This window comes from Bufo gargarizans, chromosome 2 (genome assembly GCF_014858855.1).
Source record: "Bufo gargarizans isolate SCDJY-AF-19 chromosome 2, ASM1485885v1, whole genome shotgun sequence".
In the NCBI taxonomy this organism is placed as follows: Eukaryota; Metazoa; Chordata; class Amphibia; order Anura; family Bufonidae; genus Bufo; species Bufo gargarizans.
Window position 1 is genome coordinate 602,598,391 of NC_058081.1, and position 10,466 is coordinate 602,608,856.

Here is a 10,466-nt window from a genome sequence, read left to right on the forward strand (position 1 = left end):
AGGCGTGGTCCTAAACTTTTGATCAGCTGAAAAACAGCATGTTTCAGTTTATTTGTTGTTTTCATTAAATTGAATGCTCAAAAAATGTTTTGTCTCACTCCCATTTCTTCTTGTTGCATGTTGAAGCTCTACTTGGAACCTTGTTAAGATCCAGCCGTGCTAAATAGGATTTTTTGCCATTTTTCAAGTGGTCTTAAACTTTTGATCAGGACTGTACAAAGCACATATCGCAGCACTAGCAGGTAAGAAGAAAGCCAGAAGATAGGAACCCATCTGTAGATGACTGGACCAGGATGGGGATGGTAATCAGACGATGAGAAGTAAAAATGGAAACGCACCAGTAGTTTCTATATATAATGTACTCAGATAAAGATACAAAATATGATAAATGCAGAATAATTAAGCAGGCAGCATGCAGAAATAAGGAAGTCGCTTAGCTTCAGGACGCTGCCGAGACTCCTACGACATGCGCCACTGCCCAAGACTGGTGTTTAATAAGCAGTGATTGTAGTAGAATCCAGCAGACATCTGTAATACAGCACCACATACCTCTTACATCCAGTGAGGTCTTCTCTGATGTAGATGTTCTCTTTCCTCATCTTCTCTATTCACCCCAGACCGCCATGATGATTTCTTTCAGCCTCTCTTATCTCTGCAGAGTTTCACAAACGGGAATCTTTGTTTCTTACTTTTCCATCATCCTCCCACCTTCTCAACATCCCATCCTGCCACCCCCAATACTGTACTGTAGAAATAGATATTGCCCCTTCAAACATTATTGGCACACGGTGCCCTAAAAAATAACTGCACTCAGCAAATAGTGTCCCCGACACTAATAGTGTAAACATAATGTTCCCCAAAAATAATTGCACGGAGATGGATGCCCCCCCATAGTAATACTTCTACCCAAAGTCCCACTAATAGTAATAAATCTCTGCCAGAATGCACTCAGTGCCCCCAATAGTAATAATGTCAGCATTGTGCCCATACAAATCATGTTCCTCTAGTCCCCCAGTAGTAGTAACCCCCTTATAATGTGTGCCAGTACAAAAAATACCCCTTTTTAGTGCCCCTAGCAGAACCTTTGTCCCCCTAGTGCCCCACCCACTAAATAATGTGTGCTAGTGGAAAAATGCCCTTTTCAAGCACCCCCAGTTATAATAATGTGCACTAGGGCTGCACGATATGGGAATTTTGTGCAATTGCGATTAGGGCCCTAAAAATTGCGATCACGATATGCGATATTTTAAGGGAATTGTGCTAGAGGTCTATTTGCTTGGATTTTCCCATATGAGCCGCTGGGTATGACATTGTTATGGGGGATCTGTGGATGACGCGCTGTTATGGGGTGGATCTGTGGAGGATGCGCTGTTATGGGGTGGATCTGTGGAGGATGCGCTGTTATGGGGTGGATCTGTGGAGGACGCGCTGTTATGGGGTGGATCTGTGGAGGACGCGCTGTTATGGGGTGGATCTGTGGAGGACGCGCTGTTATGGGGTGGATCTGTGGAGGACTCGCTGTTATGGGGTGGATCTGTGGAGGACGCGCTGTTATGGGGTGGATCTGTGGAGGACGCGCTGTTATGGGGTGGATCTGCGGAGGACGCGCTGTTATGGGGTGGATCTGCGGAGGACGCGCTGTTATGGGGTGGATCTGCGGAGGACGCGCTGTTATGGGGTGGATCTGCGGAGGACGCGCTGTTATGGGGTGGATCTGCGGAGGACGCGCTGTTATGGGGTGGATCTGCGGAGGACGCGCTGTTATGGGGTGGATCTGCGGAGGACGCGCTGTTATGGGGTGGATCTGCGGAGGACGCGCTGTTATGGGGTGGATCTGCGGAGGACGCGCTGTTATGGGGTGGATCTGCGGAGGACGCGCTGTTATGGGGTGGATCTGCGGAGGACGCGCTGTTATGGGGTGGATCTGCGGAGGACGCGCTGTTATGGGGTGGATCTGTGGAGGGCGCTGTTATGGGGGATGTGTGCTATGACACATAGGGCCATGAGGGGCGCCAGCATAAGACACACATATAGCATCTTATGCTGGTCCCCCTCATGGCCCTATGTGTCCCCTCATGTGTCCTAAACTGCGCACATAACTGGCTGTGTGTGTAAAGTATGTTACTCCTGTGTGAAACAATCTCTCTCCTATTGATAACAGGTCCGGCCTCTATACTCACTGTCACGATGAATGCACTGCAGCGAGCGGCCGGCCGGCGTGGGACTGATGTCACTTAGTCACGCTCTTCCCACTTCAGGAAGCAGGAGTGTTACTAAGTGACGTCACGCGCCGGCCGGCCCGCTCGCTGCAGTGCATTCACAGTGACAGTGAGTACAGAGGCCGGACCTGTTATCAATAGGAGAGAGATTGTATCACACAGGAGTAACATACTTTACACACAAAACCAGTTATGTGCGCAGGGCCCTTCATATATAATCTCAGCATTTTCGGGTCGGCCAAATCGCCATATCGCATTTGCCGATTATCGCGATTCGATTAATTTTGCGATATATCGTGCAGCCCTAATGTGCACCCGACCTGGCCCAACAGCATGCTGCAAAGAAAAAGAAATCAAATACTTACCTCCATGTGGCTGTCAGGATACAATGCGAAGGCCTCTTCTGGTCTGTGCCCTGAGCTGCGCTGGCCTCTGATGGGCTTCAGGCCTGGTGTCTGTAGCTTTGCAGAGGGGATGGCGGAGCAGGGAGGCATCCTACAGTTAAATATACAGAGATTAATCCTTCCACAATGGAAGCGCTCATTGCCCAGGTCCGTGCCACCAACCCCCAATTGACCCTACCCGGAACCGCCGTAGACAATCCCCTCACATTGCCTATTTGGCAGTGCGCCCCTGTGAACACCTTATTAGCATATTAAATAATTTCTGAAAAACAGGGCTCTGGATTTCAAGAAGAGAGAGGTTGTTTCACTCAGTGTGATCAACTCTAAGAGGCAGTATATCTGGGTTAGCAGAGTTGATTCTGCTGACACATGCTTTTTAATGCTGAATTTTTTATTTTAAGGGAAGAGAACATTCTAATAGGGAATGGTAATCCAGCCTTACGCTGGCTCCATAGCCATGGCCTCCTCATATATCACCGCACTGTTCCTCTCCACTGCCCTGTACGACAGTGCATGTAGCTGTCAGGGACACGGGCACCACCTAATAGCACTGACTCGCAGGTCCCTTTATGATTTTCCACTTGGTATTCGACCCTGGTGGTCTGAGGTCTACTGTCTTTGTCAATTTATCATAGAATTTTGCTTCATGTTTTGCAATTTGTATCAGAATTTTTATGTTATAAAAAATCAATATCATTTTAAAGATTATATTATTTAAGAATTATTTTTAAAAGTTTTATCTTGACAGACGACTGTACTGGGAGCACAGAGGAACACCTGATACCTACATATTGTGATGCAGATGATTCGGTTGTCGCACCAGATACATATGAAAAATGTGCCATTATCCCAGTTGTACCCTCAGACCTTCAAATAAAAAATCTGCCATCTGATCCTTTAAAAAAGACTGTTATGCTGAATGCAAGTCACAGAAGTGGTGCTGGATCCCAAAGAGCTCAGAAAGGGAAGAAGTCTTATTCATGTTCAGAATGTGGCAAATGTTTTACTCATAAATACAATTTTGAGAGGCATCAGATAGTTCACACAGGGGAGAAGCCGTATTCATGTTCAGAATGTGGCAAGTGTTTTTCTCATAAATCAAATCTTGAAATTCATCAAAGACATCACACAGGGGAGAAGCCGTATTCATGTCCAGAATGTGGCAAATGTTTTACTAATAAATCAAATCTTGAGAGGCATCAGAAAATGCACACAGGGGAGAAGCCATATTCATGTTCAGAATGTGGCAAATGTTTTTCTCAGAAATCAAGTCTTGATATCCATCAATTACATCACACAGGGGAGAAGCCGTATTCATGTTCAGAATGTGGCAAGTGTTTTTCTCAGAAATCACATCTTGAAATTCATCAAAGACATCACACAGGGGAGAAGCCATATTCATGTTCAGAATGTGGCAAATGTTTTTCTCAGAAATCAAGTCTTGAGAGCCATCAAAGACATCACACAGGGGAGAAGCCGTATTCATGTTCAGAATGTGGCAAGTGTTTTTCTCATAAATCAAATCTTGAAATTCATCAAAGACATCACACAGGGGAGAAGCCATATTCATGTTCAGAATGTGGCAAATGTTTTTCTCAGAAATCAAGTCTTGAGAGCCATCAAAGACATCACACAGGGGAGAAGCCGTATTCATGTTCAGAATGTGGCAAATGTTTTTCTAGGAAAAATTATCTTGCTGAGCATTTAAAAATTCACACAGGGTAGAGGTCATTTTCCTGCCCAGAATGTGGAAAATGGTATACTCGGAAAGCAAATCTTGTTAATCATCTGAAATCTCACACCGAGGAGAAGTGATATTAATTCCCAGAACGTGTTTTACTAAAGAATGTAAATTTGAGAATCATTAGGGAAGTCACACAGGGGTGCAGCCATGTTTATGTTCAGAATGTGGAAACAGTTTTATTCAGAAATAAGCCCTTGTTCAATATCAGAGAATTCATACAGGGGAGAAGAAGTTCTAACCCCTTCCCAACATCCTCCATACATGTATGGCGGATGTCGGGAATATAAACATGGTGCCCACTCAAGAGTTAAGTGAGTGCCATAGGCGAAGCATGCGTGCGGTTTCACACAGCAGCGTCCATGATTGGAGATAGCTCTGATCGCTGACATTCCATCAGATGCTGTAGCCAACTGCAACCACAGCATCTGAGCAATCATTTACTGGGAGCGAGCGAGGTGTTACAGCTTGAAGAGCATATGAATTAGAACCATAGATAACTTCATAAAACCAAATATAACAATAGTATATATAAAAAGACTGGGCACACCTGAGGAAATTTGGTCACTCTATTTATTAGTTGGGCTAAAAACACATATAGCCCCAAAAAAAAAAAAAAAAAAAGGGAATGAAATAATGTACTCGATTGGCGCTTCAGTAAATAGGTATATGTTAGACAGTAGAATAAATGGAATGCAATATATACCACCAATGTATAGGTGATACACAATAAACAGGGTATACAATATATTCAATCAGTTGACCTCCTATAAATAACTAGAATAAAATTAGGACATTAATAAAAATTACAATAAATATAGCAGCATATAGCATGTGTAGCAGCATTAATATAGAAATCTGTAGCAGCATAAATGTCTGTATAGCAGCTTGAAATATTGTCTCCAATATAAAAAAATCGGATGGAACCGAATATATAAAGACGGCTGATTGCCGTAGATGGTCACAAGTGAGTTCGTTATTATGTATCCATTCCGAACATCAGTTCATGTACAAAGTTCAGCAGACAATCTCCGTTATTTCCACCATGGAATATTGCAGTCTATGCGGTAGGTCAATACCAAAGTCGCAAGTGCATCTAAAGTCACAGTGCTTTAACTGAGCGCAGCGGCGTCCCGCTGTCACTGAGCCTAGCGGCGTCCCGCTGTCACTGAGCCTAGCGGCGTCCCGCTAGAGATGAATAATACAGTTAGTGATCGCTCTTTGGTCAGAACAATCTTACCGATTTCTGAGGACCTCTGCCGTCCTGTAGACTCTCTAATGGGATGCTTTCCCCTTGTCTTTCAGGCTGTTCGTTAACCGCGTCGGTGGGTTGTTACCCGTGGGCCAGCCGGTTCAAGTCCAGGCTCCAGCTCACCTCCACCTTCTCCCATGAAATTTCAAAATCAGTTTTTTCGGCACTTGGTCCTATGTTGATTATCTGTGGTGCACTCACATTCAGGTGGGGGGTCTGACCAGACGTGTTTCGGGGTTAGCGTGTCCCCTTCCTTAGTGCACCACAGATAATCATCATAGGACCAAGTGCCAAAAAAACTGATTTTTAAATTCCGTGGGAGAAGGTGGAGGTGAGCTGGAGCCTGGACTTGAACCGGCTGGCCCACGGGTAACAACCCACCGACGCGGTTAACGAACAGCCTGAAAGACAAGGGGAAAGCATCCCATTATAGAGTCTACAGGACGGCAGAGGTCCTCAGAAATCGGTAAGATTGTTCTGACCTTAGAGCGATCACTAACTGTATTATTCATCTCTAGCGGGACGCTGCTAGGCTCAGTGACAGCGGGATAACGAACTCACTTGTGACTATCTAAGGCAATCAGCCGTCTTTATATATTCGGTTCCATCCCATTTTTTTATAGGAGACAATATTTCAAGCTGCTATACAGACATTTATGCTGCTACAGATTTCTATATTAACGCTGCAACACATGCTATATGTTGCTATATTTATTGTAATTTTTATTGATGTCCTAATTTTATTCTAGTTATTTATAGGAGGTCAACTGATTGAATATATTGTATACCCTGTTTATTGTGTATCACCTATACATTGGTGGTATATATTGCATTCTATTTATTCTACTGTCTAACATATACCTATTTACTGAAGCGCCAATCGAGTACATTATTTCATTCCCTTTTTCTTTTTCTTTTTTTTTTTATGTTTTTAGCCCAACTAATAAAAAGAGTGACCAAATTTCCTCAGATGTGCCCAGTCTTTTTATATATACATTTGTTCTCAATCAGTAGGGTGATACTACTTGACTGTGAGCACCCTGGTTGGTGACTAGCAGTCCTGTGTGTCCTACTACCTTATATTTTCTACAAATATAACAATAGCCACATGAAGTATAGTGAATAAAAGATATAACAGAGAATGGATTGTAGTTCAAGGCCTTTACCATAGCTACCATAAAGAAACCGAGAGATTGCTTACATGATAATGGAGTATTTTCAGTTCTTACCTATATTAATAAGCCATTTGCACACTGGTGTCTGACTACCCGACAACAACAGCCCTTAGTTTCCCTGCTATGATAACATACGATGTGTGGAGCCCCCCTCTCATTTTCGTTACACAGATGTATCCTCGTTATAGTGATAGAGATGTGAATATAATTTTTGTATAACTAGATGATTTTCTTATGTATTTACTTTAAGCTGCTTCTTTATTATCTTCAGTGCTTCCCCCTTTGCTAGCCAAGCTGTAAGTGTATACAACTCTGGAGAGAGAAGAGGGGGTGAAGCTGCGAGCATCGAAGGCCCCCTGGTCTCACATATGTATAGACTGTAGAAGAAAGCTTGAGCCAATGACTTAGTTATATAATATACATGTATACTCACTGCCTATAAAAAGCACCTCCTTGAAGTGTCACATATGACATATGCAGTATTGATATTAGTGAGAGGCCATTACAAGATGGCGGCTGACACCCAGATGTTCACATTAGTTCACATACCAAGGTTTGTAAGACAGTGCACCCTGCGCAGAAGCCAAGTGTTATCTTATCTTCTTAGCTAATGAAATAATGGCATGAGCCTGAAGATGTATATACAGCGTAACACATTGTAATAAAGAAAGAGATTGCCTTGACCCTCTTTGTGTCGGTGTCTAGTCTCTCCACGCGTGGATATAAATTCCTTGGGGAACCTTGATTTGTAGCCACAGAGTGTATCTTAAACGCTTCAATTAAAAGCGACTTCAATAGTTTGGATATAGCTTTCATCACCGCTCCACACATGTGATGACTCCTGTCATCTGATGGCACCATACAGCAGGTCCATCACCATTCAGACCTGTTCTTCTACTCTTACTATCTCGTTCCTGTGATTGATGTGTGCTGTTCATCTGTCCATCCATGTTATCGTTCAGTATATGCCTCTCTGCTCCCATCAGATTTATTTTTTCCTACATATTTTTATGACTTGATTGCTATATGTTATGGTATGTGACTATACTAATAGGTTATGGGAACATGTAGCCTCCCATTAACAAGAAGGAAGCTTCACGGCACGCGCGCTCGCCTGGATCCTCCTCATCAGCAGGGCTTTTATGTAGTTTTAATTATTATTATTATTATTAAATAACAGCTGGGTACGCAGACCCAAACTATTTTTTTTATAATATGTAAATATAATTATGATTTGGGGTACGCAAACCCCTAAACTTATTTACAGACCAAACAAATCCGTAAATCTTCAAACTGTATGATATAAATCTAGGGTACCCCTCAGCACATCAATTGAGCATCAGTCAATTATAAAAAGCAATGCTTCTATTCAGATGTAAACTCCTATCAGTCTCTCCTTCTACCGATTGACTCTATCTTGGGCCGTCCCTGTGTTAACCAGTGATACCTTATTTAGTAGGTATTTTGGGCAGGTCTCGTGCTCATGTGCTGTAGTAACAATCTACCCAATGTCCCCTTCATCTGCTCAATCAAATACCATTCTGTTAGAGAAAAAGGTTGCATTATGTTCTGTATTTCTGTGTCGGACATATATGTGATAATAAAGCATTTCCACTGTTGAGAGAGTCTGTGTGTGTGTCTATGCTTGGATTTCATTATGTCTGAGCGTTCCATATGAAATCGTTTTTTTTATTGCTCTTTATGTATTGTTGGCATTTCTTTTTGTAACCATATTTGCAGTATATACAGATATAGCATCGCTAGCGCTCCCTTCAGAATCGCGGCAGCGCAGAGCGATTTCCAATTCATTTAGCAAACCCGAATCGCGTAAATAGCCATTGAGAAAATTCAGGGAGCAATGTTGGTTTGTGAACACCAGGTGGCGCATGGAACTACAGTCAGTAGTGCAGGTTATTTTCCTGCTGGAGACCCTTTCACTGCTGGTGCCTTTCACTGCGCTTCTGGTGGAGTACGTGTTTATTAACTAAACTCAGGACAATAGCTTTCTTATTTAATCAGTTTTGTCCATAGTGATAGAGCCAACATTACAATAAAAGATGGACACTTTACTTTCAGTGAGTCCGCGATCCCAAGATATGTATGGGGTTGTATAGGGTTTTTGTGTGTTGGCTCCACTGCTTGTCTGTATTAGATCCTATTGTAGCCATACTGAGGGTGTAAAGTAACACCATATAGTGTTAAACAGACTCCCTCACTTGTTCACAAATAGCCAAACATGTGATAATGAAGAGCGGCATTAGCATGAATCGCAATTTGCATCTAAATACCTTCAGTGTTTAGGGAATAAGAAAGTTATTAGATAATGTCCCAATTTCGCACTATAGAGTGGACAGCAATGCGGCATGACGTGACGGCGTAGTTGCGTAGGTGTGCCGCACGCCCGCCTGGGCACCTCCACCCCCCCCCCCTCCCCCGCCGCTTCCTTTGCCCGCTTGGTTCTCCGGTCTCGCTCTCCACCTGAGTTCGGCGGTTGCTGTGCAAATACTGCCGGCTGAGAGGATTTGCCCGGGAGACGTGAGTGCGGAGTGCCGGTTGGTTGGGCAGCTGGACGAGAGTGCTCTCGGAGTGGACATCGCGTACATAGCGGGGACCGGGCAGAGGCTCAAATAAACAGCGGCACCGTGTGAGGACCAGGAGGGAAGTAAGCGAGCTGGGGGTTTGAAGGATGCGGGCTTCATCACAGTGGATGGGATGCCAATGGAGAAGCGGGACCCCATAAGCCATCACACCCCCGTCCCCCTCCCAAAGTGACTGCAACTACATTGTATTCGCCCAACAGGTGAAAGCTTAGAACTACCATTATGCTGTCAAGTGCCCCTCCAGCGTCGCCTCCCAAAGGCTGGATGTTAAGACCCTTTACCGCCTGATAGACGCTGCCCATCTGTTCTTGGCCGGCTTGCTGAAGATTGGTGAGAATGGGAATTGCCCACGGATGTTGTTAACACTTGACTAATACGTTCTAACACGTTCTATTGGCCCACCCGGCAGTTATTTAACCCTATTCTACGAAGTTCTGGATACGGGGCCTGGTGTAGCTGGTGGTTTTGTGGGGCGCAGATAACATATTGATTCCGGTCTGATAGGGGGGGGAGTAGGTAGGATTTCTTATGTTATCCCCTGCTTTCAATATACACTCACCTAAAGAATTATTAGGAACACCATACTAATACGGTGTTGGACCCTCTTTTGCCTTCAGAACTGCCTTAATTCTACGTGGCATTGATTCCACAAGGTGCTGATAGCATTCTTTAGAAATGTTGGCCCATATTGATAGGATAGCATCTTGCAGTTGATGGAGACTTGAGGGATGCACATCCAGGGCACAAAGCTCCCGTTCCACCACATCCCAAAGATGCTCTATTGGGTTGAGATCTGGTGACTGTGGGGGCCATTTTAGTACAGTGAACTCATTGTCATGTTCAAGAATCCAATTTGAAATGATTCGATCTTTGTGACCTGGTGCATTATCCTGCTGGAAGTAGCCATCAGAGGATGGGTACATGGTGGTCATGAAGGGATGGACATGGTCAGAAACAATGCTCAGGTAACCCGTGGCATTTAAACTATGGCCAATTGGCACTAAGGGGCCTAAAGTGTGCCCAGAAAACCTCCCCCACACCATTACACCACCACCACCAGCCTGCACAGTGGTAA

The 10,466-nt window shown here is 44.0% G+C and overlaps 1 pseudogene; it reads left to right on the forward strand.

The window, feature by feature from the left end:
* The window catches only part of LOC122928763, a 32,386-nt pseudogene extending 27,469 nt beyond the window's left edge, over positions 1-4,917 (forward strand).
* Positions 4,918-10,466: the final 5,549 nt, after the last annotated feature.